This window comes from Sinocyclocheilus grahami, unplaced genomic scaffold, assembly GCF_001515645.1.
Source record: "Sinocyclocheilus grahami isolate Dianchi unplaced genomic scaffold, SAMN03320097.WGS_v1.1 scaffold2421.1, whole genome shotgun sequence".
Classification (NCBI taxonomy): Eukaryota; Metazoa; Chordata; class Actinopteri; order Cypriniformes; family Cyprinidae; genus Sinocyclocheilus; species Sinocyclocheilus grahami.
The window spans coordinates 36,577-51,080 of NW_015507600.1; the positions used below are offsets into that span (position 1 = coordinate 36,577).

Below are 14,504 nucleotides of genomic sequence, written 5' to 3' on the forward strand. Positions count from 1 at the left end.
TATTTTCACTGGTTTCGCATTTTTTTAATATCTCAATGTCACTATTTAACATTGGGGTCACTTTTGTACGAATTCTTATTCGGTTTAATAACTCCGCAAAAGTATTATCTTTTTGTCTAACTATTGTTGGTTACACTTTATTTCGATAGTCCACTTTAGACATTCTACTAACTATCAGTAACTTTGTAACTACATGTCAACTACATGTCTACTAACTCTCAGAGTAGACTGTTAGGGTAGGTTTAGGGTTAGTAGAATAAGTTGACAAAGAAAGTGTTAGAAGATATTAAGCAGACAGTCTACTAATACTCTACTAACTGCTAGTTGACATGTAGTTGGTCTATTTACGTGCTTCTCTTTGTGCATTACCTAACAGCAACCCCATCTCCCTTTCTGACTTTGATATATAAGAAATTATATAGACCACACAAGCATATGCATCAACAACATACTGGATATCTAAATTTGCATTCCAACATTCTAACAGTGGCTTGCTATATTTGATTAACCCAAACCTCATTAACTTGTCTTTTCAACACAATTTGTGTATTTCGATTGAAGGATTTATATGCAGCCTCAAACGTCGCTTGATTTATACCTAAATGTTTAAACAAATGTTCAACATTATCATAGTTACAATTCTCATCTGAAAGGGCCTTCTTAATTGCTGACAAAATTTCACCTGCCTGCTCTTTTTTCATTTTAAAATCAGTTTGAGCTTGATTATCACACACACATTTTGTTAAATTATCAGTGCTATCTACCTGACATTTACACTTTTTTTTTTGCATCACTTTTACCACGACATATAAATGTTTGAGCAGATGGTGGCCTGGGAAAGTTAAAACGACAAAGAGTGTTTTTCTTTTTACAGGTTTTGGAATGTCGCTTTGAATGCTGCTGTACAGATGTCACTATTTCCAATAATGTACCATCCAATGACGGTAATTCACAAGTTACATATCTATCAATAAATTGAATGACCTCTTCATCTGTGTTTTTATCAATCAATGGGGCATTGTCAATCCAAAACAGGCAATGTACATGAGGTGAACCACGCTGCTGAAATTCCACACGTTAAAAGTAATCCTTAATTTGACCTATTGGATGAGCTGAAGACATAAGTACTTCCCTTAAAAAACAATGCCACCGAAAATCAAACATTCTTGCTGCAGTGACAGGATTGCGACGCAACAACTCACACCTTTCTGCCCAATGTAATTCCTCAGCTGTTTGTGTTCTTCCTTCCTGTTTCAAGATACTAAAAAGAAGATTTTTCCATCGCATATCAGCGGAAGAAAATGAACAAAACCAAGTAGGGACACCAAGCTGACGAACACAAGCTAAGAGGTCACGTTGTGCTGCTTGCCAAAAAGCTGGAGTACCTCTAATAGGTTTAAGAAAACGATAGCCATCATTAAATTCCAACAGTTTCTTTAAAGATTCCTCATTGTTCAATACATCATCATCAACTTTTTGAGACACACAACCTCCTTTTCCTTTACGTAATGCAATTGATACATTTGACACAACCTGTTCAATTTCAGACATGTACTGAGCAAAAGATATATACTCTACATTTTGTGCAAACCTTCCATCAGCATGTAAAATTTGATTGTTAAAATACCTTGACAAAGTCAAACGATTGTCTCGACTTACATGATAAGTATTACATCCCAATGGAAATAACACTGGAAAGCATTTGGCTTCGTTTCCAAGATCAGAAAGCAATTTTACAGGATTATTCCCTTCTCCTGGTGCCACATTCAATATATTATCAAAATAATGATCAAGAGCTTCCTGACCAATGTCAACAGGCATGAGACATGTGTCCTGGAACATGCAATGTTGTTTTCTGTCATGTAAAAGCTCATCTTGACCAACATCTACAGATCTTTCACCCTTTTCAACATGTCCATCACTGTCCTTTACTAAAACCTCATTATCTTTCCTACAAAACCCATTTAGCCAAACGTCATTAAACTCTACATGTTTATAATGCACATTTATCCGTTTTAAACATTTGAAATACAAATATTTGCAGTCATGTCTGCCTGCCTTTTTGAATCCTTTCTACACAAGTACTTTGTCTCTGGCAAATTACCCACTTTACACAAATCAAAGCAAACCTTCTTATCGGCATGTTGGACACATATTACAGCCTCAAAATAATTGTCACATTGTTTTATGTAAATTCCTTCATTTCTCAGCACTGTGCCCATGCAAATGTATTTGATCCATTTTCCCCCATTGCGTATAAATAGATCCACACCTAAAGCATTTGCTGTACCCTGAAATTCTATGTCTGAAGCACAATATCCTACATATTTCATTTGTGACTTGGTTATATATTCTGACATTGAAGCATATTCTTTTCCAATTAACGTCATGTGTTCTTCACTGTGATTTTCCATATACTTGACAACCGCAAGTCTTATTTTCCGATGACTCTTTTCAGAACCACTAATCACTTGAGCTACTGCTCTAAAAAACTATTACCATCCTTAACAACTTTATGTGTCTTACAAACACTGCCTAAAGTCCCATAAACAAGGGATACTTGTATATATTCTCTTTCAAAATTCAAATTTAATTCATTGCATATTGTTTGTGCAACTTCAGTAGATACAGGACTATATTTGAATGTCATATGACCTGCATTTTCCACAATTTCAACATCAGAATCACCCACAATTTCAACATCACAATCTACTATCATTCCTGCTGCACAGGTCTCATTTCGCACTGTTTTTAATATGTTGTGTTGTTGTTCAGTCCTAGACTGCATTTGCACTTCAAAATGCAGTTTCTGGTTTTCCAAAGCTAAAACATTATTGTCATTCTTAATGTGTGATCTAATATTGTACCCTGTAATATAAGATTCACTGGTTTTGCAATAGCCATAACAACTCTGTAATTCAGGCTCATAAACACAAACTACAGTTTCATAATGGTTTCCATTGCAATTTTCTAAGTAGATACTCCGATTTGACAAAAGCTTACTGTTGCAAGTGTATTTTAACCAACGGCCGTCAAAAAATGTAAATACATTGACTCCTAAATAATCCGCTGTTGCTTGTATTTCAACTTCCGTAGCCCAGATGTTAACATATCACATTTTGGACTTATTGATGTACTCTGACATTGACAGATACTCTGTTCCCAAAATGTTTTGGTATTTTACACCATTTTTTCCAACTGTTGCACTACAGCAACTCGTATTTTTCGATGATACTTTTGTGTGCCAGTCCCAGCTTGAGAGATGGCTCGGAAAAAACCGTTGCCATCAGCCACTAGACTGTCATTTTTACATGGAGCTCCTAATAAGCCAACACGTGTAAACAGTGGTACATTTGCCTTTTCAAAGTCCACATTTAAAAGTGTGCACAAACTTTGACCGACATTTTTACAAATAGGACTAAACATCATATTTTTATTTACTTCATCACTAACAAATTCTACATCTGAATTATCTTCAACAACATCATATCTTTTAAATTTTTTCGAAGTACAATTCCTTACTGAAATCTTACGCTTGTTTCTTACATGACTATTTACTGGCAGATCTTTTGCAGAAGCCAAATCAAGCCCAATTTCAAAAGCCTTGTCAGAGTCTTTACCACCCTCTGTAAGAGTTCAACTCTTTGTATATTCGGCTTTTTACATTTTTTATGCATCTGGCTGTGAAAAAGAACCATTCTCCAAAGCCAAGTCATTGGTGGCAAAAGGCATGTTAGGGCTTTTACAACTCACAGTTGCTCTTTCACAAGACCTACTTACATGCTGAATTTGTAAAAGCCTTTGTGAATGGCCCAAACAAACGTCATCACTTGGTTTATATGTCATTGCTGAAATGATTCGCAATTGACTGGATTTCACAGTGACACAGATACCAGCTATTTCAAAAGGTTGCTCACTGAGCCCTGTAGATAAAAGGCCAATGTGATTGTACAAATCTTTAAGAGAAGAAAAATATACAACAACACTGCTTCCACTTTCATCAATCATGCCAAGAGTCAACCAATGCATACTGTCTGTTTTGAGAGATGATTGCACACGTATTGCTACACACTGTCAAAAGACATGTGTCATACTGTGCAAAAACCTTTTCCAGTCCAAGTGATAGACTGCTGCAGGCACCACTCTCAATAAATTCACTTTCAACAACATCTACATCACCAGTGAAATCGCATCATATGACCCCTTTAATATATTATACAATTTTATGTTATTCATATGATGCAAAGCTAAATTTTCTTCAGCATTACTCCAGTTTTCAGTGTCGCATGATCTTTTACAAATCATTACAATTTATTTGACTCAAACATTTCTGATTATTATCAATGCTCAAAACAATTTTGCTGCTTCATATTTTGTGTGGAAATGGTGATGCACTATTTTTCAGATTTTTTTTGATAAATATAAAGTTTAATGAACACCATTTATTTGCATTTATCAAATATATGAATTAAATTTGTTAATGCATTTATTAAATAGAAAACTTTCATGCACGATGAATAAAATTATTAATGTATCTCTCTTTTATTAAATCTTAAACAAATGTTTGAGTGGTATCATTGTTTCCACAAAAATATTAAGCAGCAAAATGGTTTTTAACATTGATAATAATCAAATGTTTATTGACCAGAACATCAAAATATCAGAATGATTTCTGAAGGATTATGTGACAGCGAAACTTCTCTTGGTAAACAACAACAGATTTATAAACGTTTCTAATGACGAATGTTGCATTCCCAAATCACAACTGTTGCAAATTTTATGACAGCACTAGAAATCTCAAATTCTCACCGCCATTCATAAAAAGTCACCGGGTTGGGTAACAGCGCTGATTCTACTCGAGTTTGGCATTTTAGGAAATCGCTTGAACATTTTTAACGGTCCTGCAGATGGCGTCGCGAGCTCTTGCAGCGCCCTCAGGACCATTATGTCCATTATGTTTTAGAAAACAATCTTTTTGCAGTTTATTTAGGTACTAGCTTAAGGCCATTTACACGATTTCAGTTATCATGCAGTAACCAACCGGGCCATTGTAATATATTTTGCTGTCAAGCAAAAAATAAACTCATGACTAACAGGGAAACCGCTTAGCACGTGAGCAATTCCATGCATACAGTATGTCAACCTTGCCATGAAAATTTCAAAATAACAAAACCCTTTCAAAGTTGTCCTTTAAGGTCTGTATTTTATTGTATTGATGTGCTGTCAGGGAAATTTTAAGGAAATTGCTTTGTTTATTCACCACATATGGGGTTTGCACAGATAGAAAAGTTACATTTTCAGTCAACCATATTTCATGCTTTCAAAAGAGGGATCAAAGACTCCCTTTTTTATACTTTATGTTAACAGTAAGCATTTCGCAGAAAGATGGGGGGATGCATGAGAAATAAATACACTCGCTTTATGATGACAGCACTGCCTTGTAAATTTATAAGCGATATATTTAGGAAGTCATGACGCTTCAGTGCTGTGTCACGTCCGTAACGATTTAAATATAAAGTTTATCCTGTATAATAAATATTTATAGAAATAATGTCAAACTTCATATACAAAGCCAAAATATGTCCGTGCTAATTATGATGGACAATTAATCTCACTTACTTGCTCGAAACAACCTTAATTACGCGTTACAGACGTTACGGAATCATGCAAGTGACCAGCTCATATTTGTTCACAATGCTGTTGCTATTAAAATCACTGGCTCACATTAAACGTACCTCTGTTACTGTAAGCTATATCAGAACATTTCAGTAACAAATTCATTCTAGCAACATAAAAAAAAATATTTAAAAAAACATTTTTAATAAAGAGAACACCATTACATTTTTAATAAAGAAAACAATTAAGATTTACATATCGCCATAATTAATTTAATTATCATAAATATAATTATGTGATGAACATCCGGAGTCTATAATTGGAAAATCTGAATTTGCTGAGCTTCGACCATCTCATGTGCTCCGGTCTTCAGACACGCCAAGAAATGTGTGTCTCTGCCGATATCACAGAAAAACATTAAGTTAGTCCTGGACTGTCTGCAACATGTCATCCCAAGGCGGGCATTCCAGAGCACACAGGATTTTGTTGAAGCTGTGGCCTGCAATCCAGATAGTCCCCTCTGCATGTTAGGACAATGTGCTGAATGCAGGAATGGCAAGCTCTTGGAAATGCGTAACCTCTGTAACATCCCAGAAGAAGATAACCAAATTAAGGTGACCTGGTACGCATGGGAAACAACAGAAGGGCTGCCAAATAGAGTGGCACACTAGGTGATGTGCTTAATTTTCTCAAGTACCTTTTGTTTCACACTAGATCATGCAATCAACATCAACTCATATATAACACCATGTCTACAATATATACACCGAATGCCCAAATTTTGAATAGTCAGTTGTCTGAATTCCTACATATTAAATGTTCACTTGCAACTTTCTATACAATACCAAGTAATATTATTCTTCTTAAACTGTGATGAAATAACATAACACATGATTAACATTTAAGTTAATATCTTACTTTGAAAACTAATAGTGTAACCTCAAAACTCACTGTTACTGTAGTATTTATACTGAGTCTGACCCACTGATCTATATGAATAACTGGATTGCTCATTGTTTTCTTAACTGCAATCAGGCTGTAAAATCAACAGAAGTGACTGACAAGCCATATTACTATTCCTCACTGATAGAGGGCATCACTAACTGACAGCCAAAACCTTAACCCCAAAGGAACCAGTTTACGGCATTATACAGCATGTATGTATATATACTGTATATATATATATATATATATCACATTGTCTCAATAGAATGAGTGTAAATACTTCAAAATTCCAATATGACAGTATGGTTGCTTCACTTTTTATGATCAATCCAGTTCTCTAATATAGATCAGTGGTTTGAGCGCTTAACTGTATTTCAGCCAACAAAAAACACAAAATACATTTACATAGTACAAAAATATTACACAATTGCAACATGACAATCATATATTTGGCAACATACAAAACAAAACTAAATGCTTACCATCACATGCACAGCTCAATGATGCCTGGGCAACCTCCAGCTGCTGTAAAAGAGCAACTTTTTGCTCTGTACAACGCCGTAGGCGCACCTGACGGACCAGTAGCTCCATGGCTCTTTTATTCACTCGCAAAGTCTGCGAGTATACCTCCTGGCGAGGCATTGCAGTATCCAGGCATGCATACTGCAAATACAAACAAATATCAGCATGCACACTTGTATGTCAGTAGTGGAAGTAAACTGGTCAGCGCAGATTCTCAGCTGTATTCATTTGCATTTCAAACATTATTTTTAAACAAGCAATAAAACAAATAAAAGCCACATTTTATAATAAGCCACTCACATAGTTTAAATTTATAAAGCCTTTAATAAACTGGCCTATTTCATTATAAAAGTGTAGTTAACGTTAGGCCAATGCACCACAAGCAAGCATCAAGCATCTTTTGCAAAACTGCATGTTTTTGTTTTCGCAGTATTTTTTTTATCAGTGTTATCAATTAATCATCGATTTTTCGATGTTGACACATAATTACATGAATTACACTGATCACCAAATGTATTACTTACGGCTGACAACTGAAAATCCTGTCGAACCGCCTCCACCTCTTCATCGTTTATCCCAGTAAACTTACTCGGGGGAAAATCAGCCATTATCTGACATATAACAGAGTATTCAGTTAATCAACTATAAACAATATTCACGCTTATACTTAATCAATAAACTAACACAAATCATACTTATCTTAACGAAAAAAGTTAAAACCCGGCAATACGAACACTCCTGCTTACCTTGGCAATGCACCCTCCAATCTGACACTGAGTCAAGAAAAACCCGCCTAATTAAGAAAAACCCCCGCGTAATTCTCGCAGGAAACAGTGGTTTAAATTTGAAAATTATAGAAATGACTTCCTGTATGTGTCAGACAAACACACCTGAAATAACCACACATTTTAAAAGAATACAAAGTACTTTGTTAAATTACTTTTCACAAATCATTCCCTCCCTATATAATTCTCTGAAAAAATAGATGACATTTCTTTTAAACACCACAAATTCTACGGCATTATGCAAGCATTCCCCAACATATAAATGATCTCGACTAAAACTACATGCTACAAAATCACTGTCTTGCATTTACAGTCTTACGTTATTTAAAATAAATCGTCATCCTTTTAAAGTTCAGTAAACATATTAGTCTGTATCTATGTTTTTACATCACTCAATTAAAACGTTTTTTAAATAAACTACCATTTACTCACCCATGCTCCTAAATACAATTTCCAATTCGCACACATCTATTTTTAATCGTATATCCAGTAAAATACCCGCCCTGGCGATTTTATCTTCTTGAGCGGGTCGCAATTTTATATATCATGTATCACATGGCTATGACGAGTAAATCATAGACTAATTTTCATTTTAAAGTAAACCAATTCTTCAAAAGGCTTTTTGTTTTCAGAGGAACTGTAAATTTGTCCCGACTTGACAGTGCAAATGACATTGACAATTCAAGTGGCTGTGCATTTATTTGTATTTTTAACTGGATGGGAGCGAAATGAAACTGTCTGAACCCGAAGCTGTCCGTGTTGCCCGTCTCCCCGCTTCCCCCTCTGCTCCCGTAGCGCACCATGCCCACTTTCTTTAGCGGTTTTTAAAACTGGTGAGAACTAATCAATGCTGAAATAGGGGGTCATGACCCTTTAACTCCACCCCTTACTGTTGACTCCTACTTTAACGTCTAAAAGTCAACCGTACATAGATTTATCTAAAGGTTACGTTTCTCACCGCTCATGCTTCTTCTGATGCATCCTAAAGGCAACTATGGAACAACAAGGTAACTTAACATAACAATACCACATTTCATACAGCCTCTCTGAAAATATACACACTGTTCCTCTCAAATAACCTTCTCTGTCTCTCTATAGAAGAAACGGCAATAACATCTACAGTCAACAAAAGAACTTTCCACGTACCCCAAGGTAAGCAATACATATTTGCACTAGTAACATCAAGGCTCTACTCTTACTTTTATTTTAATAAAAAAATCAGGAGCACCTTCTGATCAATAACAAAAATTAGCCTTCCCATTACAAGATAATATTTGACTCCTTAAAGTCATTTACAGGAGCATTTTTAAAACTTTCTAATGGCATATTATTGAAAGTATGTCATCTTGTGTCAAATTCAAAAGTATATATTTATAAGCTTTTTTCAAATTTTCTAATTAAAACAATAGAAGAAGAATAAGTTAGGCTACTGATCAAAAACAATCAGTATGAACAAAATTAGTTTGCACAGACGTGCATGGCACAGAAGTACACAAAAGTGTCTTACAGGTATATTTACAGACATTTAATGAGGCTCAGTGGTGGTATGAGTGCAATTAAATTCATAAATCCATGTTGAGATTAATATTTTAAATATAAAATTTGAATATAAAAATATTAAAAGATTTAAATAACAATACTTTAAAAATGAAAAGTCACTGTTTTATTACTGAATCATTCATTCAATTGATTTGTTCAAACGACTGATTCATTCAGGAACAAAGCAAGTTACTGTCTTTATGGACGGGCAGTTGAATCATTAATTCACTAGATTCATTTAAAAACTCACGTTCATTCATAAACGAAACATCGCTGTGTTTGCTTAGAGATGCACTGCAGCTTAGCTATGACTTTGTTTCAAACTATTTTTGTTGACGAAATAGAACAAAATCAGGCAATAGTGTTGTAGTCAAACAATATCGCTCTCTAAATATTAAAGTCTTCTTTATTGACCTTGAAGTTTATTGTATTAAATCAATATCATATTTACAAACTCCAGTGAATCTCTTATTTACATTGTGTCTTTGTTATCATAAGAGGATTCATGAGCTTGCATAACTCAGCACTGAGCAAAACAGTGTTTTGAGCACTGATTGACATTACGTTCAAGGAATCAGCAGGTCTGATACATTACTCAATGCTGCAAAAACACGTTGTAAGTAGAAACCGTTGAAATTCCTCCCCGAATATGCTGTTCGGGTCAGTTGCACTGGTGCTCCTAAATATTTTTTCATGTTCACACTCAATAGTTTTCAGCTTCGTTATACATTTTAGAAAACATTTTTTTCTTCTCTCCTACAGGACTGCAAGTCTGCTTGTTAACAGACTCCATGTGTCGAGGAATTGAGGACTACCTACCAGCTGCAAAATGCTGGGTACACCCAGGCACTACTCTTGAGAGATCTCCTAAACAGCACATATACTACTTTGAGACAATACACAACAATGCAGTGGTACTACTCCACATCGGAACAAATGATATTGAAAGTGGAGCATCTCCATCGCTGATCATCCAACGGATGAAAGCACTAATAACTTCAATCTCTCAAGCAACTCCTCACATTCTGTATTTTGCTATTAGTGATGTCTTGCCACGACTTACAGATGACTCAACAAAAACAACCCAATTGTTTTTTTTTTTTACACAGTTATGAATGAATGAATGAATGAGAATGAATGAGTTTTTATTGCCAGGTATGTTTACACATACGAGGAATTTGTTTTCATGACAGAAGCTCCACAGTGTAACAGAATGACAGTGACAGAACAAAAACACAGATAATGAAAAATACGCTATATAAACTTTTTTATCACTTTACCATACAGTATCCAACTTACCCCAAACTTCACACATTTGATAAAACTCCTGGCTTCAACACATCTAAAGGCCAATATCCAGTCGATCATAGCGCCACCTGCTGGCAACAATAAATGACTTGTTTTACACGAACTTAAACATTCACTGTTCAATCTACACCAAACTAAACAAATTTGATAAAACTCCTGGCATGAAGACATCTACATGTCAATATTCAGTTATCATACCACCACCAGCTGGCAGAAAGTTTATCACATGTAAATGACTTTGACAACTCCTCCTATAGTTACCACTTTAAAACCATATTGCCCATCGTTCGCTATTTTCTTATAGCCACCAGGTGGCAGTGAGCCTGGGTGCGAGGGCCCTTTCATCGCTGCTTGCAGCTTTAATTGGTGATTATTTCCCTTTGAACACGTTTCTGAACAAGACTGAACAAAATGCATACCTCGCTCTGCTCAGACCTCCCGCGGACTGAAGCAAAAGCGCGCAGCGCACCAGTGACCCAAACTTCACACATTTGATATGTGTTATGTCCTGAACAAATTCCCAATCCCACATGTAAATGACTTTGACATACTCCTCCTATATTTACCACTTTAAAACCATATTGCCCACCGTTCGCTATTTTCTTATAGCCACCAGGTGGCGGTGAGCCCGGGTGCGAGGGCCCGTTCATCGCTGCTTGCAGCTTTAATTATTATTATTATTATTTTTATTCGCCAGTGCCATCACAACGGCGGCGCACACGGAACTCATAAAGAAATAAAATAAATCTTTTTCTTTTCTTTTCTCACATATGGATACATTATTTACCAAAAGAAAACATAAGGATTTTGAGTGAATTTACAATAAAACTATTTATAATCAACACCTGCTACACACACATATACTGTTTATTTATTATACAGTTAACAAAAGCAAAAAAGGCCTCTAACACTAGCTTGCTCTATTCTTTTTTATTTTTATTTATTATATAATTTAAAAACAAACCTTGAGACTTGTTATAGCACTTGTCTATCATTGCTCTTTTGTTGATTTTGATTGCTTCCATTGCTGGAACCTTCCATTGAACCTTCCATGTTCCATTGCTCAGACCTCCCGCGGACTGAAGCAAAAGCGCGCAGCGCGCCAGTGCCATCACAACGGCGACGCACACGGAACTCATAAAGAAATAAAATAAATCTTTTTCTTTTCTTTTATCACATATATATATACATTATTTACCAAAAGAAAACATAAGGATTTTGAGTGAATTTACAATAAAACAATTTATAATCAACACCTGCTACACACACATATACTGTTTATTTATTATACAGTTAACAAAAGCAAAAAAGGCCTCTAACACTAGCTTGCTCTATTCTTTTTTATTTTTATTTATTATATAATTTAAAAACAAACCTTGAGACTTGTTATAGCACTTGTCTATCATTGCTCTTTTGTTGATTTTGATTGCTTCCATTGCTGGAACCTTCCATTGAACCTTCCATGTTCCATTGTCAAAAACCTGGTTGCTGTTCTGCTCAGCTGGTGCTGTTGAGGGTTGTGGAGCTGTAGTCTGGGATGAGGTAGTGTTGAACAGAGGAGTTGAGCATATTGTGCTTGATGGTGTACTCCCAACTCCACATTTCCCAAATAAGTCTTCCATTTGCTGTGAGAAAACGTGTGAAACAATATATATAAATGCATTTAAAATATTTTATATGTAAGCCCAGTGATTCTGCAGTAATTGCAATACATAAAGCATGCCAACCTTGTAATACTCCCAAGTTACTTTTTCCTCTCTTGTTGCTCGACACCGGTCTTTAGCCCTTTTGTAGGTAGTTATCATGTTGCCAAATTTTTTTCCTAAATTTGTCATTACTGATGCTATAACCTCTTTCTTTAAAAGCTTGCTCAAGCTTTTTGTAGAATGCAATTTTATTTTTGTAATACAGATGCAGGTACTTTTGTGCGAGTTCAAGCAGCAGCAGTGTGGTCCTATGTGTGAATTCTATGAAAACAACAGTTAATAATCGTGAGAGAGAAACTTTGTATAGCTATTGGATAGTGCACTTTGAAACGGTACATACCTTGTTGGGTTTGTTCACAATCTAACTGTTTGGATGGGGATTGAGGATTGTGTGTTTGCGGGGCGTGTTGAGTGACATTTATTTTCCTTGTTTCAGCAGAACACTCAACAAGTGATGCTGGACGAGACAAAGATGTTGGACAATGGATTGTAACTTTAGGGGGACACTGGGTCAAAGATGCTGGACGTGGAGTAATCACTGGAGGGGGACACTTAGACAAAGATGTTGGACAATGGGTTGTAACTGGAGGGGGACACTGGGTCAAAGATGCTGGACGTGGAGTAATCACTGGAGGGGGACACTTAGACAAAGATGTTGGACAATGGGTTGTAACTGGAGGAGAACACTGGGTCAAAGATGCTGGACGTGGAGTAATCACTGGAGGGGGACACTTAGACAAAGATGTTGGACAATGGGTTGTAACTGGAGGTGCTTGCAGCTTTAATTGGTGATTATTTCCCTTTGAACACGTTTCTGAACAAGACTGAACAAAATGCATACCTCGCTCTGCTCAGACCTCCCGCGGACTGAAGCAAAAGCGCGCCAGTGCCATCACAACGGCGACGCACACGGAACTCATAAAGAAATAAAATAAATCTTTTTCTTTTCTTTTATCACATATATATATACATTATTTACCAAAAGAAAACATAAGGATTTTGAGTGAATTTACAATAAAACAATTTATAATCAACACCTGCTACACACACATATACTGTTTATTTATTATACAGTTAACAAAAGCAAAAAAGGCCTCTAACACTAGCTTGCCCTATTCTTTTTTTATTATTTTTTATTATATCATTTAAAAACAAACCTTGAGACTTGTTATAGCACTTGTCTATCATTGCTCTTTTGTTGATTTTGATTGCTTCCATTGCTGGAACCTTCCATTGAACCTTCCATGTTCCATTGTCAAAAACCTGGTTGCTGTTCTGCTCAGCTGGTGCTGTTGAGGGTTGTGGAGCTGTAGTCTGGGATGAGGTAGTGTTGAACAGAGGAGTTGAGCATATTGTGCTTGATGGTGTACTCCCAACTCCACATTTCCCAAATAAGTCTTCCATTTGCTGTGAGAAAACGTGTGAAACAATATATATAAATGCATTTAAAATATTTTATATGTAAGCCCAGTGATTCTGCAGTAATTGCAATACATAAAGCATGCCAACCTTGTAATACTCCCAAGTTACTTTTTCCTCTCTTGTTGCTCGACACCGGTCTTTAGCCCTTTTGTAGGTAGTTATCATGTTGCCAAATTTTTTCCTAAATTTGTCATTACTGATGCTATAACCTCTTTCTTTAAAAGCTTGCTCAAGCTTTTTGTAGAATGCAATTTTATTTTTGTAATACAGATGCAGGTACTTTTGTGCGAGTTCAAGCAGCAGCAGTGTGGTCCTATGTGTGAATTCTATGAAAACAACAGTTAATAATCGTGAGAGAGAAACTTTGTATAGCTATTGGATAGTGCACTTTGAAACGGTACATACCTTGTTGGGTTTGTTCACAATCTAACTGTTTGGATGGGGATTGAGGATTGTGTGTTTGCGGGGCGTGTTGAGTGACATTTATTTTCCTTGTTTCAGCAGAACACTCAACAAGTGATGCTGGACGAGACAAAGATGTTGGACAATGGATTGTAACTTTAGGGGGACACTGGGTCAAAGATGCTGGACGTGGAGTAATCACTGGAGGGGGACACTTAGACAAAGATGTTGGACAATGGGTTGTAACTGGAGGAGAACA

General features: G+C 36.0%; 1 long non-coding RNA gene and 1 pseudogene across 1 annotated transcript; both read right to left on the bottom strand.

Annotated features, from left to right (window-relative positions):
• Nucleotides 1-7,089: 7,089 nt before the first annotated feature.
• On the bottom strand, nucleotides 7,090-7,811 carry LOC107574975 (uncharacterized). The gene is made up of 2 exons (XR_001607771.1): nucleotides 7,608-7,811; nucleotides 7,090-7,224 (listed from the first exon to the last, which is right to left on the bottom strand). It is a non-coding gene; the product is annotated as an uncharacterized lncRNA (long non-coding RNA).
• A 4,163-nt stretch (nucleotides 7,812-11,974) lies between these two features.
• LOC107574974 (uncharacterized) overlaps nucleotides 11,975-14,504 on the bottom strand; it is a 7,222-nt pseudogene continuing 4,692 nt past the window's right edge.